This window comes from Cynocephalus volans, chromosome 8 (assembly GCF_027409185.1).
Source record: "Cynocephalus volans isolate mCynVol1 chromosome 8, mCynVol1.pri, whole genome shotgun sequence".
Classification (NCBI taxonomy): Eukaryota; Metazoa; Chordata; class Mammalia; order Dermoptera; family Cynocephalidae; genus Cynocephalus; species Cynocephalus volans.
In genome coordinates this window covers 119,595,774-119,615,251 of record NC_084467.1, presented here as the reverse complement: position 1 = coordinate 119,615,251, position 19,478 = coordinate 119,595,774, and positions in this window count along the sequence as shown.

Genomic DNA, 19,478 nt, shown 5'->3' with positions numbered 1-19,478 from the left:
TGCCTACCTATCCAAGGTGATATATCTGGGTACTTCACAAAGTTTGTGGAAAGTTCACATTATCTTCTAATTCTATTTTTCCATGAACTTTGTGAAGTACCCTCATATTTACAGTTATCAGAGTCTGCACCAGGACGCGTCCTTTTGTCACCCTACCCTCCTGGGACCTCACTGCCAGATTGCCCAGAGGCCACAGCAGCATGTTCGTCCCTTTATGACCTGTGCCTGTCCCCAGCTTAGGCTCCTTGCTGCTGTTCACACAATGCCACGGCCTCTCAATCAGCCCATCCCTCAGCTCTCTGCATTAACCCTCCACAAAGCTGGGCTGGCCTCAGACCTTGGGGACCCAGGACAGGGTGGCCTGCATGGATGGGACTCAGGGGCCAGCAACTGGGGCAGCAGGAAGGGGCAGGACTCAGTCAGGCCCCAGCTATCGTGTAAAATAATGAGTTCTGGGAAGCCTTACTGACAAGGCATGCGTGTGGGATCCAGGACATGGGACATCCCCTGGAAAGCCAGGATGGGGCTGTGAAGCCTCAAGGCGGGAGGGGCAGAGCAGGGACCAGGCAGGCGTTATCACCTAAGCCAAAGGGAGCAACTTGGCTGGTTATCGACGGCCAGGATCTGAGGCTCGACAGGTGAGGGCAGCTCCCCACACCCTTAGTGATTCTTCAATCTAGCTTCAACCTGGGAAACTCATAGGATCACTTTACTGAGCGGCCACAGTTTTCCTTTTGTAGCTCCTCTGAGCCTCTTGCTGGCCCCCTCCACAGGTGTCCTCACTTCCTGACCCTCCAGTTAGGGAGTCACGTCAGGGAGCTCCCGCTGCTTGGAGAGTGAAGGGCGGTGGGGGGGGGGGGTCACAGGAACAAGCTGGAGATACCAGCTGCAGCCTGCCTGGGTGAATTAATTGCCCTAGGGTGGACTGCCGGCTCAGGCCAGAGGAGGAATCCTCTCCAGGTGCCTCCCACGCGCTGGACACAGGACACAGGGAGTGACTGCAGGCCAGAAGCCAGGTAGTCGGAAATGTTTTCCCTAAGCACATCCAGGACTTCTCCAAGCATCTTTCTCATCGTGGGATTAAACTTTGCAAACACCAAGTCTTAGCCAATGAGTTCCTCGGGGTCTGAAGAATGGAACAAGGGCCAGGTTGTGCTCTGCCGCTGCTGCTGGGCCTGAGGCACAGACCCGCCTCCTCCACCTCGCCTCTCTCCTCATCTGTAAGAGGAGGGGGCATTTCCCAGCCCCCAGACTTGCTGACTGAGTCTTCTCCAACTTTGTAACCCCTCACCAAACTTAGGGCATTATAATTGCTTGATACTGATGGGAAAATAAATTCATTTTCTTTCCCCTATTAAAGTACTTCCCAACAATATAATTTCAAAAGTGAAAGAAAGTTACTAAAAATTCATCCTTCCATTCTTTTTACATTCATTTATTTATGTATACATTTATTCATTCAATAAATATTCACGGAGTCCCTACTGTGGATACCAAGTAAGATGGAATCCCTGCCCTCATGGAGCTTACATTCTAGAGAGGGAGAGAGAAAAGAAATGCAGTATGTGTTATATATGACGGGTGGCAATAAAATAAAGCAGGGAGCGGATGTGGAGAGAGATGGGATGGGAAGAGTTGTTGTTTGCATAGTAAGGTCAGAGAAAGCCTAGCCGATGAGGGGACACTGGAGCAGCCAGAGAGCCAGCAAGGGGCTGAGCGTGCAGACTGGAGGCCGACCGCAGGCGGACCAGTAAAGAACAAGAGCCTTGGAGTGGTCCTGCCTGCCTGTGTCATCCCAGGGAGTCCGCAGGCTCCTTGAGAGGAGGGTGGAAGAACCCTCAACCAACCAGCACCTGGGCAGTGGGAAAGTTTATTCTAGTGTCGCTTTATATCCCAACACACCTGAACACAATCAGGCACTAGCACGTGGACCTTCTTTCAACCCACGTCCACCCAGTGAAGAGGGATGTTTGATGTACAAAGCTGTCCCCAGGGCCCGGGTCTTGGTCCTGGCTTCCCTACTTGGCATTTGTGTGTCCACGGACAAGTCACTTAACCTCTCAGAGCCTGGCTGTCATCTGTAAAACGGACCATACTCTGCCTATAAGGAAAGTAGATTCATGGAAGATTCAAGTAAGGCAAAGCAAGTAAAAATAAGAGGAAAACACTGGCCATTATCACTGTCTAAAGCTAAATTCCTAACTTCGATTTCCCAAACCACCTCCTCCTTTGGACTTCCCCGAGGCCCTCCTGATCCCCTAGGATATAAGCTTAGGGGCCATCTTTGTGCTCCCCCTCCCTAGGTCTCCACAACAGCTTAATTACCGAGACCCCAGAGGCTTTCCTCCCACTGAGGCACTGTGGGAGGCAGTGGGCTCTCTGTACAAATCCCAGCCCTGCCCCGTTCTGACTGTGTGATCTTGGACATGACGCCAAACTTCTCTGAGCTTCATTTTCCTCTTTAAAATGTGAGTAATGGATCTGCCTTACAGGGCTGTTTGGGGACATAATGAAACAACATCTAAAGCACAAGGCAAATGATAGGTACTCACTAGTTCATTTTAGTTTTTATTATAAAAACTTTCAATTATACAAAAAAGAAGAGAGGAAAGCATAATGAACCCCCATATTTCTTTCATCAGGACATAATAATCATTAATATTTTGCTTCATCTACTTTAAAAAAATTTTTTGCTGAATATTTTAAATTAAGGACAGCGTGACATTTTGCCCAAACACTTCAGTAGGCATCTCTTAGGACTGGCTGATTTGCTCAGTTAGTTAGAGCATGGTGTTACAATACCAAGTTCAAGGGTTTGGATCCCAGTACCAGCCAGCTGCCAAAAAACAACAAAAAAGCATCTCTTAAAGACAATTTTCTACATAACCTTAACTTAAGATTAACAATGATTCCTTAAAATCAATAATACCCAACCCACATTTAATTTCCCCAATAGTGTCAAAAATATCTTTACAGTTGGGTCTTTGAACCAGGATCAATCAATGCCCACGCATTGAATTTATGGTTTTGTATCTGATGGCTCCTTTCCTCTCCTTTCCCCTCTCCTCCCCTCCTGTAAACTTTTTATTTTGGAATAATTTTAGATTCACAGAAAAGTTGCAAAGGTTAGTACAGAAGGTTCCTGTACACTCGTCACCCAGCTCCCCTAATATTAACATCTTACATAATTATGGCATTAGTCAAAACTAATATTGGTAAATTACTATTAACTCAGCTCCAGTTAAGTCACTTTTAGTCTAGAACAGTTCCTTCTTGCCCTCACCCCTTTCTTTCATGTCATTGATTTGCTGAAGAAACTATCTTGGTTTTTCTGTGGAATATCACTTTCTGGATTTATCTGATTACTTTCTTCAGGTGTCATTTAACTCTTTCCTCTGCTGTGGTCTGAGTGCTTGTGTCCCCCCAAAATTCATACGAGGACAGTTAGTCCCTAAAGTGAGGGTGTTTGTAGGTGGGGCTTTGGGAAAGGCTCTGACTTCATGATGGGATTAGTGCTTGTGATGGTTTGAATGTGTTCCCCAAATTTCATGCATTGGAAACTTAATCCCCATATATTGATGGTATTTAGAAGGGTATTTGGAAGGTAATTAGGATTAGACAAAGTTATCAGAGTATAGCCCCCATGATGGGACTCGTGGCTTTATAAGAAGAGGGCTGAGCTGACACATGCACTCTCTTGCCATGTGAAGCCATCTGCCATGTTATAATGCAAGCCAGAAGGCCCTGCTCTTGGACTTTCCAACCTCCAGAATCGTAAGAAATAAATTTCTTTTCTTTATAAATTTCTCAGTCTCAGGTATTCAGTTATAGCAACAGAAAACAGACTAAGACAATGCCCTTATAAAAAGGTTCAAAAGGGCCCCCTTGCCCCTTCCACCATGTGAGGACACAACAACAAGATGCCATCTTTGAAGCAGGTCAGCCCTCACCAGACACCAAATCTGCTGGCACCTTGATCTTGGACTTCCCAGTCAGTATCCAAAACTATGAGCAGTAAGTTTCTATCGTTTATAAATTAGCTAAGCTAAGGTATTTTTGTTATAGCAGCCCTTGAGACATCCTTTCTCCCATTTTTCCTTTACCATGGAAGTTAGATCTAAAGACTTGAGTAGATTCAGGTTAGACATTTTTGGCAGAAGACTTCATGGTGACACTGTGCACTTGGTGCTCAATATTTTCCATATTTGCCTACTATTTCCACAGCCCTTTGTTAGCCTCACCACCCTAGGACAGCATACTGCAAACACCCCATACCTGTTCTAGCTGCCTCCCAGGTCCCCTCCCACCCCCACTAATCTGTAGCACCCACGGCTGACAGATGAATCTTGCTTTGATCATGTGTCTGTAGCTGTCAGGTTGAACAAGAGTGCTCCCGGGCAGTAATCATCAGGCAACTTTATTTTTTTCCTATTAATATCCCCATACATTGATTTGGTGGGCCCTGATCTTTTCCTGCTCCTGTATGGAAACTCGGACAGGCCCCTTGACTTCTCTGGCAAGTCTCAGGTGGTAAAAAGTCCTACAGTCATTAAAATGGCCAGTCACTTTTAATAATCAGTTTCAGGTTGCTGCTCCCAGCCCCATCCCTGCATAGGCCTGTTTTGAGCAGGAATCCTGCTGTTGATGAAGGGGGTCATCCTCTTCCCCAGATGGCTAAGTTTAGTGCCTGCCCTTCTGGAGTTGAACAGGAGAGAGACAACAGAAAGGAAGAAAAGTATTACTTGAATGTGAAGTCACAGTGGTCTAGCTCTTCTGAGAGGTGTTTAAAGTATTCTCCTGAACATTTTTGTAGGTTCTTTGAAGGACACCCTCCCCTTTTGCTAGGGATGCCTTGTCATTTCTCTTCACATGGACCGAAGCATCCATTCTGGCTGTTTGTCCTAGAAATCTAGTGATACCTCCAGCTGCGTGCTATTGAAACCTCTGCCCCTCTAAACAGTCCACTGGGATAGGACCTAAGATGACCCCATGCACGGCCACCTCTGGTCCACAGAAAATTCTCATACTTTATTTATCCTGACAAAGTCTGGGAATGCAGGTTTGTCCCCAGCTGTGTTATCTTCCCTGAAAAGCAGCTAGCCAGCCATCTTCCCTCCTCAGGTCTCCCAAATGGGAGTCAGTCACGGATACACTGTGACCCCCAAACTACAAAGAATATGGAATAAGTGTCCCAAGAGGTCCACTTAAAGCTCCCTTCCCTTAGCCTTGCAAGAAGGGCAGATGCACCCCACCCCAGGAGCAGGGGTGGGGCCCCAGAAAGCTCTCTCCAAAGGAATCCTCTTCAAATATCCTCTTCAAAAAAATTCCTAACTCTCAATTCTTTTACACCAATGTGGGCGAAGAGTTTTAAAGTCTCTAACCAGTTTCCGGACACCTCCTGGGAGAATACTGTATGTGGTCTGGCCCATCCTTTGGAATGTGAGATTTAGCATCTCCTGGGGCTTTGGCTGAAACTCCCACTTTTACATCCTGTAATATTTCAACAGTTCCCTCCTCCCAGTATGTCTTCCCAGCCATTACCCGCCTGTTCTTCCTGACACCTTAGACTGTCTTCAAAGTCCAGCTCAAGTGAAATGTAGTCCAATTCTCCAGCCAGAGCAACAGCAGCTCTTAGTACTGTGCGTGCTGCTGACTACATCCACCTTCTGTTGCATTTATTTCTCAACAGGTCCTATCTGCTCAGTGAGGTCTCTCTCTCTCTCCCCAAAGGCAGAGGCCGTTTTTATTCATCTGGGACTTTCTTCAGCCTATTCATTAGAGATCTGCCAAATGAGTGAGTGAATGAAAAAAGAATTCATTTTTGCCACACAAAATTCAAGATCAAATCAGTGACTTCACAAACTGGAACCTGACCAAATTCATAGGTCTTTCTGCAGTATGCATTCGGGAGCTGTTCTCAAACAGTGTTTTTCTCAAGGTGATCCTGCCCACAGACTCTTAGTACAATACTCAGCAGACCAGGGCTGCTGAAGAAACAGACAAAAACAAGCACACAAAAAAAACCCAAAAAGAAAAAACAACAACAATCAAAAAACCCAGATGTCCACTACAGATTTTTTTCTTTAATAGCAACTTCTACTAATATATTTGAAATATGATTCAATTTTTCAAAGTTCAATTTATACATGACTGTTTGTTTAACTAACCAAATTTCTCTCCTTATACTAGCTGCTGGGAAGCTTAAGGCCAAATTGTGGCTTACCCATAGCAAACACGTAGCATTTTTATGGTGTCCATGTTGTCTTTGCCTGTCTCCTGGTTCTATTTATTTCATGTTTTTGATGTTCCTTTTCTTTCTCTCTAATTTATCATCTTGGTCTATGCTGTGATTGTTTTGTTTTGTTTCTTTTTCCTGGAATAAGGCAAAATATAAATGAGCAGATTATCTGTGACTCTTCAGGAATGCGTTATGGTGTAAAGCAAGGTTTGTCTGTACTGAATCTTCCCATTGGAAGGGCTTATGATCTGGAAGCCAGTGGTTCTAAAGATGTTGTTGCACAGAATTCCTGGAGTTCTCTACTTCTAAAGCTTTCCTGGAGTCTTTAGAGGCAAACAAGTTGTATCAAACTTTTATTGCACAGTACTCCTATGTTTGGGAATTTGACCTTTGGTAAAATGGGCCACTTTAATGAGAGAGAGAGCACGCTAATGAGAAAAAAGGGAAGCTGGCTGCAGCAGCTCCGGGCAGGGCTCTGCTTCGGGATTATTTTCCAAGTGACCTCAGCTGAGCTCTCTCTTTCTGGAGGAGATTGCCTGGCCTAGGAGCACCAAGGAAAATTTGGCAGTGCCTGGGGGAGTGAAAGTGTGGCCAACAGAAGCAGGTGCCAGGAATGGGCCGGAAAACTCTAGTGAACTTCCCAGAGTCACATAGGAAATTCAGTTATGGTTTGGAGAGTCAAGGCTGGGGTTGGAAAGTAGGGAGGTCTGCCCGCTGCCCTTGAAAGAAACTCATCTCCACCTTCCACCCGCTTTGATAAGTTGGCTTTTCCCACCTGAGCCCAGAGCCTGGCAGAGGCCTGAAAGCTGTGTGCTCATCAAGGACATTTTGGCTGTAGAGGTCAGAAACCCATTCAGCCTGGCTCAAATAGAAGACAGCTGGTTATAAGGAAACAGCTCCACAGATGCTCAGTGAGGGGTCATTGTCCTCTAAGGAATGGGGACAGGAAATTCAGGAGCTGTGTGGATCCTCCCCACACCCAGGAGCTCTCTCTTTCTCTCTCTCTCTTGCTTCTTTCTGATCACTCATCTTGCCCAACATGGTGCAGTACCAGGGGCCTCACTGAGCTCTCTGGGCTGGAGTACCCACAGTTCACTGTCTCTGTGTCTCTGCTCAAACCCCTGCTTGGCTCAGCTCATCTGTTCTTGCTGATCATGTGGACTGACTGTGTCCAGCCAGTCATGGCTAGGAGGAATAGGGCATGTAGTCCCCTAGGCTCAAAGGAGGGCTCAATAAATGTTGACCCCACCGGGATGTGTCAATGCTGGCATTCCCTCTAAGCAAAGGGCCACCAAGAGGACCCTCAAGACCTTTAGGGTCCAGATGGAATCTTGTCAGGAGTGCTGTGGAAGGACTCCTGCACCCCAGGGCCACTAGGCTCAACGACTATGAGGACATGAGGTGTGTTTTGGTGGCTGGAGAACAGCAATGCTCTGTGACTTCCAAAGAAATAGACTCATATTTCACAGGTTGACACCTATGTAGTTCCTCCTAGGGGACTCAGAGCATGATTCCTTTGAGCTAGAGCTATCCAAGTTCAAGGAGCCATTGGAGCCCTTTGGGGTTACTCAAAATCAATTTCAGCATTGCAGTGCTACTTTGAGGTGCAGGAGGTGATCTACCAGACAGTTTCCCTCCTCCCTGGGCACAACAAGTCTTTACCACACATGAGGCTGTGCTGGGCCCTAAGTGTACCTTCCCTGCCTTTGCTCAAGCTGTTCTTGCCCCTGGAATGCCCTGACAGGTGGCCCTCCTAGTCACAACCTGATTGAATTCTCCCCTTCCTTTAAGGCCTGCCCAAAGCCCACCTCCTGCATGGAGCCCACCTGGCTCCATCTTCTCCTGCCCCTTCTTCTCTCTTGGGCCTCTGCACCTGTGTCTCAGCATGCACCACACTGGGCTGCCTCAGAATTACTCCTGCCTGTGTGTTTTCCTCCCTAGCCTGGTAGCTGGTTGTTGCTGGAAGACATCTCTGTGTCCCTGTCAGAGTGTGGCCAGGACAGCGAGTGAACTGATGTGTTGACCTATAGGATACCACCAGAGAGCTCCAGTTCTGGTCACACAGAAATTCTGGCCCTCCCAACAGCCTCTGAAACCCACTGACTCCAGTGGCCTCTAGGTCCCCTGCCACTTCTAGCCCTCTGTCAGCAATGGAGCTTCCCTCCATCCCCAAAGACTTCAGCCCCGAGCTGGCTCCTTCACCTCACAATGGCCACTTCTGTCATGGAGGGGCGCTTTCCCTCTGTGGTGCATTTTCAGAACAGAAAGGGCCTTCACAGGGACGTCCCTGCAGTTGCAGCACTCTGCAGGACAGACTGTCCCATCTGCCACAGCACTGCAGGAAACGGGCCCTTGAGTCCAAGGTGCCAGGGTGCCCCCACCCCTCCCTTCTCTCCTCTCCCCTGAGAAATAAGGGCCAGTGGCTGGCTGCAGCTCTCAGGCTTTGCTGCCTCTCTACCTGAAGAAGCTTTGGTTCCTCTGCGAGGCCAGGCCAGTGGGCAGGATGGGTGGGAGGCAAAGAGAAGGCGGCCTCAGGAGGTGGAGAGGAGGCCCTGGGCTACTCTCCAGTAGGATGCTGCTGACTGGACACACTGAGGGGCAAAGGCAGCTCCCAGCTGCAGGACTCAAGAGTTATCGCATAAATCCCCAGAGCACCTTGGACAATCTGGCAAGGAAGCCCAGGGGGAGGGAAGAGCCTGAGCAAAGGCGCCGAGGGGCCTGCTGTGCCCAGGGAGGAGTGACGCTGGCTGGTAGATACATTCAGCATCTTGAAGTGCTTGACATTGAGATGAGTTTCCCATAACCCCAAGTGGCTCCTTGAGCTTGAACAGCACGTCTTGGCACTCTCAGGGCAACAGCTCCAACGTGGAGAGCACTAACCCCAGGGTGGGGTGGTGAGGGTCTTCGAGCTTGCTCTACCTGCACTGTCTCACCCGGGAAGATGGGCCAGCCTGGCCACCTCCCAGAGGCAGAGGGGCCGCTTCATGTGACACATTGGATATTCTCACTTTGCAGATGGCTTGTCATAGCAGGTGGCTTACAACCATGACCAGTCATGAGAAGTCTCCTGATTTTGCACAAAGTAAATATAAAATCTTTCCCCCAGGAATTTAAGAGCCTGTGTAATTTTTCTTGGTTTTGTCTTCAAGGCTCTTTTCTCTCTGTGACTCACTATTTGGATGGCTCTCCCTGAGTGAAGCCATAAGGGTGAGATCTAAGAGTCAGGGGCTGGCACCAGGCTTAGGATAGGGCAGCTGCCCCCTCGCCACACACACATGGGTGCCCGAGGCCTGCACCCCGGTTCACTGCCCACTCCTCGTGGCCATCACGGTACATGCCCTCTCTCCCACAGGGCGACTTCAGAGGGAGGGTCTGGCTTTCTACCCTCAGGCCCAGAGCTCCTTCCTCTTGGAGCTCTGCAAAGCCTAGAGGGGAGAGAAACTTCAGGAGCAGGAGGAGAAAGGAAAGGAAATAAATAAGCTGGCAAAGTGCCGTGTCTTGTCCCTTCCCTGAGGGGCTGTCATGGTGAGAAGCTGTGTGTTCAGCCCTCTCCTGGGAAACCCTCCAAATGGCCCGCGAGCCTGAAGCTGGGTGGGTTTGGGTCACCCACTGCGTCTGTGTGTTTTTATTTTCTTAGCAGTTGATTCCTCCTCTCCCTCCTGGCTTATCTTTTCTTCTTTGCTTCAGGCTTCTGGGTCAACCGTTGTCTTCTTTCACCCCTTCCTCATGCCAACCCAAACCCTCTCTCCCTTCCTCCGCACTTCTTTCGCATCTGCACGTTTCCCCCCATTCTGCAGAGGCCTGGGAGCAGAAGCTCCCTCCTCTGTTCTCTCTGGCCTGGGGCCTTCCCCTCCCCCTCTCCTCGCTCCCCTTCCTCCTTTTTCCCTCCCCGCTTTCCCTCTCCTCCTCTCTGCTCCCTCTCCTTCCAAGAATATGCCATTTCGCAGAAAGTTCCATTTTCACAGCCATGGTTATTTTCATGCATTTCCCCAGTTCTAACATCGCAGAGGAATGTCTGACATCATCTCCACAAGTGAATCCAATGTTCACTAGCCCCGACCCCTGCCTCCTTCTTCTCCTTTCTTTCCCAGTTATTTGCTAGGTCTTGACTCTGATTATTCAAATGCATTTTTTTCTTGTCCATGGAATCCTGCTCCACCCTCATCTTCTAGGATTGTGTTGTTCCCTAAACATCAGAACCTTCAAAATACAGTTCATTGGTTCCCAGATTTTTCTGCACATTAGAATCACCTGGGGAAACGTGAGCACTCCCATGCCCAGCTCACATCCTATACCAATGAAGTCAGAATGTCTGGGGGTGGGAGCCAGGCACCAGTAGTTTTAAAGATCCCCAGGTGATTCCAATGTATAGCAAAGTTTGGGAACCACCAGTACAGGGCTGTATTGAAGCGGGTTGCACCTGTAGTTAACTGCATAAGCCCCATGGAGCCCGGGGCACAGACCTTGTCTTCAGAGCTGTGAAGGAGGGGCCCGGAGCATTCTCTCTGGGGTTCCTGTGCCAGGTGCACGGAGGCGGGCTTTCCCAGACACGCAGGCCCAGGGAAGGCTGACAGCTGGCCCAGGAGACCTCGCCCTTCCACAGCAGGAGGTGCTGGCTCAAAGCAGGGCCTCTGAGGAGCTCAGTGCCTATGAGAGCCTCGGATCAGTGGGGGAGCAAGTAGCCAATTCTGTCCCCCCTCCTGGATGCAGCCCCCGAGCCCTGGGCAGTTGCTGACCTGGCTGAGCTCATACATCTGATGAAGGACACAGCCCTGATTTCTGCCCGTCAGCTGGGAGTGAAGCCACCTAGGGTAGCAGGTGGCCAGGGGATGCGACAAGGATGGCAGGCTATGAGTTGAGGCGCAAGAGGTAACCTCTGTGGACTTTCAGAAAGGCATCACAAAAAGAAAATTCTTTACTTGTATTTCCCTAAAATCCCAATGACAGCAGCCATAGGAAGGTTCGTCTGGCAGAAATCTGGATATTTTAGCCTCCGGCCTCTCAGACAGGCATCTACATGGGTGGTTCTTAAACTCATATCAGAATCCTCTGGGGGGCTTGTTGAAACAAGACTGCCGGGTCCAGCCTGAGAATCTGACTCAATAGGTCTGGGTTGGGGCCAGTTGCATTGCTAGCAAGTTCTGACATGCTGCTGCAGTCGGGGACCCCCTGCAGACCCACACTGGTCTACATCCTCTTTCCAGGTCCTCGTTTACTTTGCCACTGACTGAAGTAAGAAAGAAAAAGCAATAGGAAGAAATGAAAGGGGAAGGGGAGAGATGAGGATGTCTCATCTGTCGAGGGAAGGCAGGGCTCTGTCTTGTTTGCCTCGCAGTCCTGCCCCAGCACTGGGCACCGCAAGCACTTGGTGAATATTTGCATATGGTGATGTAGCTGGCACATGCAGACACATGTGACAAATGCCAGTCTATCATGCACACTCCTGGAAGGACAATGTATATTTGTGGCTTTTTAAATGCCCAATAATTCAATTTCAACAAGATAGTAACTTAGCTATCGTATGTTCTCACTCATGTGGGAGCTAAAAAAAAGTTGATCTCATGGAGCTTGAGTAGAATAGTGGTTACCAGAGGCTGGGGAGGGTCGGGGAGGGGGATAAAGAAAGGTCGGTTCATGGGTACAGAAATAGTTAGATAAAAGGAGTAAGTTCTAGTGTTCTGTAGCACAATAGGGCGATTATAGTTAACGATAATTTATTGTATATTTAAAAAGTCAGAAAAAAAGAATTGAAATGTTCCCAACACAAAGAAATAATGAATGTATGAGGTGACAGATATGCTAATTATCCTGATTTGATCATTACGTGTTGTATACATGTATCAAGTTACACATATACCCATAAATATGTACAAGTATTACATATCAAAAAAAACAGAATATTATACAGAAATGAAAATAAACTTGCTATGTAAAACAAGCCAGACCCTCCCCCTCCGTTCCCCAAATACTGACTTAGCCTAAAATGTCCAAAGCACCATGTCCCAAGCGCACTGTGTCCACAGCACTACTGGGTATAAAATAGTTAGACACTGATAGGATTCCCGCCCTTCTGGAGCTAACTTTCCTACAGGGATGACAAATATTTAATAAGTAATTGCAGAATTGATGAGTTAGGAAAGGAGAAGTACAAGACGCTGCTTGGAGACTAAAAAAATCTAACTTTGTATGAGTAGATTTTTCCTTCCTTGGACTGTTCATGCCCTGCTGACTTTTACCAGGTTATAAATCTTGGAGAGAGAGGATTAGTCCCAACTGTGTTGCTAGCTGCAATGTGGGTCACCTGGGTGGTGACCCACACAGCCATTTAAAACAAGAGGTTAAATGTTTCTGTGTCTTTTCTGCTCATACTGTTTAAATTAAGATGAATTTCCAGTTTCCCCCAGCTGGTGATTTGATGGAAACAGCCTGGCTGGGTGTGTGGGGGTTGCTGTAATTCTGTATTCCTAGAGGCTGCCAGGCTGGAGGGGGCAATGTGTTGATCTGACATGAACCAGTTGCTTAGCAGAGAAATCCAGCAACTCCAGGAAACCAGAAACAATGTGGTGAAATGCCCCGGGACCAGCAGCCAAGTGAGTGGGTGAGCTCTGTGGCCGTGACAAAGATGCTGGCCAATGAATTTCCCATCCCAGGGCTCTCCTGAGAGCAGCTTGTGTCTAACTAAACTTTATTTTTCAGGCTGACCAGAAATCTTACCCTCTTCTGGAAATTATCTTTACTGTTCTGTGGGGACAGAGGGTGACCACATAGACCCATTCACATGTCTTTGAGGACAAAGACATTGTCTAGTTCATCCATACAGTTTCCCACAGTTCAATAGTAGATGTCTGGCTTGGTATGACATTTAGCATCTGTGGTAAAGGTTTACATTCCTGGGCCATTGCTTCTAACCCACTGTCTATGAAGAAATGCAGCCCAAGAATCCAAGCTCCATTGGGTGCCGAAGCAATGAGGATGCCCTGAAGACTTCAGAAGTCAAGCAGGACACCTAGGAAATGAGAACCAGAGATGGCTTTTGAGGTTCTCAGTTCTTCCTTTACACCCAGAAGATGTTTGCAGAAATATGGGCTATACCAGTAAACCACTGGAAACAGTATTTTTTTTTAGCCTCACAAAGTCCCATCTAAATGAGCACAATTTTTAGGAGTGAGTGCTGCAAATAGTCAACCTTAAAAATTGATCAATTTTTAATAAAAATTGATTTATTAATATGATACGTTGCATTTATTTTAAAGATATTTCCTTCAATTCTGGACCAAAGCACTTCACTTTTGGATCTGGAGATTAGTGATCTCTTATATAAGCATCTCTCATCATCTCATAGTCCAGCATCCACACTAGGAGATAATTCTGCAATGGAAACTTTCTAAGGACACTAGAACTGGTGATCACAAGAGCAGGCAGAGGATGCATCCTGAGCACGGGGTTGGATGTCATACCTGGGCTCTTGGACACAAGCAGTGATAGAGTTAACAGAGCCTGGGTCCTTCAGTTATGATTTCTTCCTCTCTTGTCTCCTGTTGTCATCCTTTATGGTTTCAAAAGATGAATGGCAATACAGTACAGCAGAAAGAATGTGGCTTTAAAATCAGAATCAATTTCAAATCCCAGCTCTGCTATGTACTACTTGTAAGATCTTAGGCAAGTTACTTAATTGTTCATCTGTGCCTATTTCTTCTGTGCCTATCCATCTGTAACATGTGGATAATGATATTATAAGGCTGCTATAAAGCTTAAATGAGCTGATGCCTGTAAAGGCTTAGCACCATGTCTGGCAGAGTGTTAAGTCTCTAACAAGCATCGGCCATCACCGTTAACTGAACTAATCTCTTGAGGCATTTGTACAGATCATACCACATGAATGTGGAGGAGTGAAATATGCTTTAGATTTCCTATGGTAAACAAAACATTGGGCGTGATCTAAATCTCTACCAAAAGAGGAACAGTTAGATAAATTGCAGGGTATATGCTAACAGAGCCTTCTATTTGTGACACCACATATTGTGTAACCCATATGTCATTTGTGGTTATCCTTTGAGATTCAAAAATTGGCTTCAACCATATTCCGCATACAGTGAGAAGTCCTGGGGACAATCCCATCAAAATCTGGTGGTGGGGGTGGGTGGGTCGAGTTTAAACTTCCCTTAATCTCCTCTGTTGCTTCCCCTGACTCTTCAGTGTATGAATTATCTTGCTGTCCTATCCGCAGAAAAGTTACAACAATGAAGAGGATTTACATTCTAGCATTACATTTTAGCATCACAGTTGGCAGAAGTCCTTTTGCCCTGCTGCCACCAAGGAGTCTTCTCTGAAGGCTCCGGTTTCCAGCCCTGTTGCTTTGTCCTGGTTTCTCTTTTCTACTATTCTACCCTCTACTTTCCAGTCTCTGCTTTCTCTGCAGAAGAGATGGTTTGAGGTTGGTCTCCTTCTAGATGGCGGCGGGTGGGGAGGAGTGTCTCACTTTTTAAATGAGTATCTTCTGAAACAAATGCAGTTTTTCCCTGATGTTACTGTAATTTTGTACAATTAAAATTTTTTATTTGTTTATCTAGCCCCATATGCTGACTGTGAGCTCTTTTTGGGCAGGAACTTATGGCAGATCTAGGCCTCAAGGTGTGGAACAACATAGTGGTTAATAATCCATGCACCGGAACTAAATTGCCTGGGTCCAAATATTGGTTCTACAACTTACTAGTTATGTAACCATCTTAGGAAATAGGTTGCAGAAAGGATTGAAATAAGATAATACAGTTAAGGAACTTAAAACAGTGTCTGAGGAATTCACTGGGTACTCAGTAAATACCTGCATGAATTACTCCTGCAAGGATCCTTTGCTGTCAGTCTGCAGTGACCAGCTTCATCCATGGTGGCATTTGCCATTGCAAGATAGGAAGAGGCCTTTTGTGAGGACTGGATGTGTGACTGATTAACCCAGTTTCCTAGAGACCCAGAATGATAAAGTATGGGTTTTTAGCCAATTTTTTTTCCTAGATAAGATTATAGTTCAAATATCTGGACACAATAAAGGAAATTTTTACTTAACCAGGCTTGAAAGAAGAGTGGAAAAGAACTCAACAATTTCATCTAGACAGGAACACAAGCCACAAAACCTTTTTAGGCTTCTTTTCCCATTACAAATCACTTAGCATTGAAGATTTATTTGGGGGCTTTTTTTCTCTATATATGCAGAACAAAACAAGACAAGTTTAAAAACTCTTTATTTGAATTTTAGAGAAAGAACAAGTGCTGAATTACAAAGACTTGCGTGAAAGTATGAAATTGTATGTTTCATTATTTTGTTATGGATTGTAAACCAGCATAATCACTAAGGGAGAGAACAGTACATCTTTCCTTCTCATCTTTAACACGTTCTTAATTAGCATGAATACAGTTAGAAAGAAAATCCTGGTGAAATGACACGTCTAACACTCTCTCCTCAGGTTCTCATGGCTCCATGGCTGAAACACTGTTGGTTTTAGACCAACCACACTTGCCAACAAGATGAGAACAAGACACTAGTATCTGTAAGGCTAGTAGAGCACAGTAGTTTTCATCCAAAGCTGTTTCCCCATCACCTCTATCTTGGTGACTGGCCCAAAAATTAGGGCTGAGTATGAGTTAAATGGTTCAACATGTATTTGCTATGGAAGTCAACCTGCTAATCTCTAACTGGGATTAGCACACGGGGGGATATGCCAAGCCTCCTGATTTGTTTATTTAACTAATGGTCACCAACTCTACTTGGGGAAAATAGCACAATAGTGTGGTGTTTGTTGACCTTGGCAAATGATAAACTACGATTTATTTACTCCTTGGTTCTGAGGCTTAATATAATTAAAAGTCTTTGAATGTGCTAAATCCCTAATGCTTACAGTTAGCAAATCAATACGTTGAGGATGGTATCCATTATGTGACAGTGACTAGCTGTGACATGATTCATACATAAGGTCAAATTTCCTAATCAGATACCTCTGTCATTCTTTTCATAGATTCTGTTGCAGCCAACGGATAACACAGATATTAGAACAGAGTGCTGAAAGTTCTAGTCTTATCCAAAATAAACTTTTTTTTAAGCTTAGTCATTAAAAATATAAGTTAAGACACACTCTGATTTCTTTTTCTAGTTGGGAGAAAATTGCATTTCTTTTATGTGCATAGTTCCTTTTGCACTCTCACAACATCTTTTTGGGTAGTTCAGTATTCCTAGAAAATTAAAAACCATCCACAATCCCTCTGGGTGGGAAGAAATAGGAATTTCCCCTTCCAAGTGTTATTAGGGGTAGGAATGAAAATTTCTTATATTTCATTCTCTTTTAGGCTTTATTCTTGTTTTTAAGATAAAAGTTAACATTCATATTCATAATAGCAGCAAAGATTCTAATTTCTGTAAATTCAAATGACTCAGGACTGATGAAAATATTTTGGTAAGAAATGTAGGGTCCATAGATGGTAAAAAGTGTCTATCAATTTTGGCAATAAGCAATCTTATTTGAGAGGTTAGTTCATATGAAATAGCCAAAAGTATGAAAAGGTCTCATTTGAAATTCGTTTCTATGGGTCTGCTGCAGGAAGCTGAGTCAGCCCATCAGTACGCAGTAGAAAGAGCGCTTTCACGGGCTTTCACGAGTGGAAAATTTCCATGAGGTCAGACTGAAAGGGGCATCAGACTAGACTCTGACTTTTCAGGTTGTGAGAGCCAAAGTGAAAGTGGTTACTTCCAATACGTTGCTAAAAGTGGAAATCGCTTTGAAACTTTTCAATGTGTGAGAAAGTCAAATACAATTACAAGTTTTTTCCTGTGATACATTTCTGCCAAGTTTCACAACCTGAGCTTAGTAAAATGGCAAGAATCAAAAAATAGCATGAAAGTCTCAGAGAGCTTGAGAGTTCTCCAGGTTTAAATCACCCTAAATGTCACAGCAGCAGTGTCTTAGAGTCTCACTGCTATGACTACTGGGGAACACATGCCCAGGAGGAGGATTTGTGCCAAGGAGATTTAGTCAAGACAGTGTCTCTTTAAAAATGATAGAAAATTCAGTTTGAATCTCAAATTCTTTGTCTGTTTCTAAGTAGTGTTTATTTGGAACACTTAAGAATGACTCATATAACATTGTTGCTTTCAAATACCTCCAGGACTACTTTTTGCTAACAAGGAAAAGAAATACCAGCTTTGTGCTGGAACTTGTCATTTTTTAAAAAAATTAGAAGATGTTCTGAACTTTTATAGTTGTGGGGTATTTTTTACTTGTGAAAACTCAAACCCCACCCAATAATCTAATGTGAAGTTTCTATGCAGCAAGCATGGCAAATGACACATTTGTCTCAAGATTGAGCCTTTCACATTAAATCCTGTCTTTGGAATTAGTTTACATTAACATTCTTTTTTTTTTTTACACTAACATTCTAAGGAAGCTGTGTCCCTATACTGCTGGTTTGTGTTAGCCCCAAGGAGAAGAACCTCCTAATATTTGATTCAGTAGTTAGCATGAGGAAATATCCACTTACTTCCATTAAACATAAAAATTTGGGACTTGCAACCAGGCAGTAAGACTGTTCCCAAGAGTCTCTGCCATCACTTCCCAAAAGGGTAGTTATTGTTGGCTCACAAGCCCAAAGTCATCTAATAAAGGTGTACTTGCCTCCTCCATGAGTTTATCTAATTTTCTTAAGAGCTTGCAAAATCCCATTTCAAAACTTAATAAATTAAAAAAAAAATTATATACATATATATACACACATATCCCCCACAATTCCTGGCTACAATCCTCAAAAGGCAACCTCACCAAAATAATTAAGCTAAAATGCTTGCTTAATTTATTAATCTGGCATAGCAACTTTCCATTTCCTAAAGGGCCTTGTGCTAGCATACAAACATTAAAATAAAAACTACTATCGTTCCTAGGGATTAATAATAGTTTTGCCAGCAATTTAAGAAGTAGAATACTTCTTTGCACTTGTCAGTTGTCTTTCACTCATTTCCTGAAACTCTACCCTAAAGAGAATCCTATTCCCTCATCGCAGAAAGATCAACTGAAGAAGAGGTAATGACAGGAGCTGAAGGGTCAGTGAGTGAAAAGAGAAGACCAGGCTCCCAGACTCTTTTGATCGTCACTTCCCAGGGGCTTGTTGCCCCATGACCAGGGCTGCTGGTCCTTCTAACATTTGCCTGCTCTTCGGCTGTAACTCCCTCCTACCTGTCACCGCATTGTCACCTGTGAGAGAGGCATTAATGTCGGTGAATATGACATAATTGAAGTCTTCAGTCTGAGGAGTCAATAAAATGAGCACAGGAAAAACTGGGAAAGAGATGAAGTAAACGTGAAGTGCTAAAAACGTAGTCTGTGTGATGGTTTCTTCTTGTGTTATTCAGTGCAAAGGAGAGGAGGGAAGCTCCATTTATTGTCACTCCCCACACTGTTGATATCTACTGTGACAACGTACGAAAATTCCAGCAGAAAATTAGCAGCTTGGGACAACCCTGTTGCCACTGCCAACTAGCCACGGTCACGGCCTCTTACTTGGTTCGTTCACGTTACAGAATGGAAGGAGCATGGTCCAGGAGAAGATGTCCCATGAGAAGCTGCCCAAGCACCTAAAGGGCTTCCAGGCATTCGCTTTCTACTCCTTGTCACCCATTAGAAGAATGGTCCCCAGGGAAAATGGTTCTTGTCTGAAAATCACCCAGGAGAGTCAAATCCGAGGGAAGTGCTACACTAAATTAAAATGGTTTGTAATGTGAAAAAGAGGAATGTCAATGAACACTTTTCAAACTCCAGATTCCCAGGTAATAAAACAATAGAGCCCTCCTTTTTTCCTCACACAAGTTAAACTGATTTCCTTGGAAGAGCATCTAACTAGCTTGGGCAGAGACATCACTGTCCAGAGAGTTAGAAATTGGTGACTCTTTAAAATTCTTTAGGAGCCAGGCCTAATTTCACAGGCATAAGACTAACTAGCTGCCTGTCACCCTTAAGAGGCTGATATAATTTTTCTTTCTTTTCTTGCAAGGAGGAAGAGAAGTTGATGGTGTAGTGTGGAATGGAAAGGGAAGAAGTCTGACAAAGGCAAATCAGTTGAGGTAAGAAGCAGTGTTTGAAGAATGAGTTCTGTGGAGAAATCAAAAAGTTTCATAGAAGGAGAGGAAGGAAAGCTCACTTTTGAAAACGAAGGTAGGACATCAGAGAGGACACCCCTGCCTGAGATCTATTTCTATGAATTCATC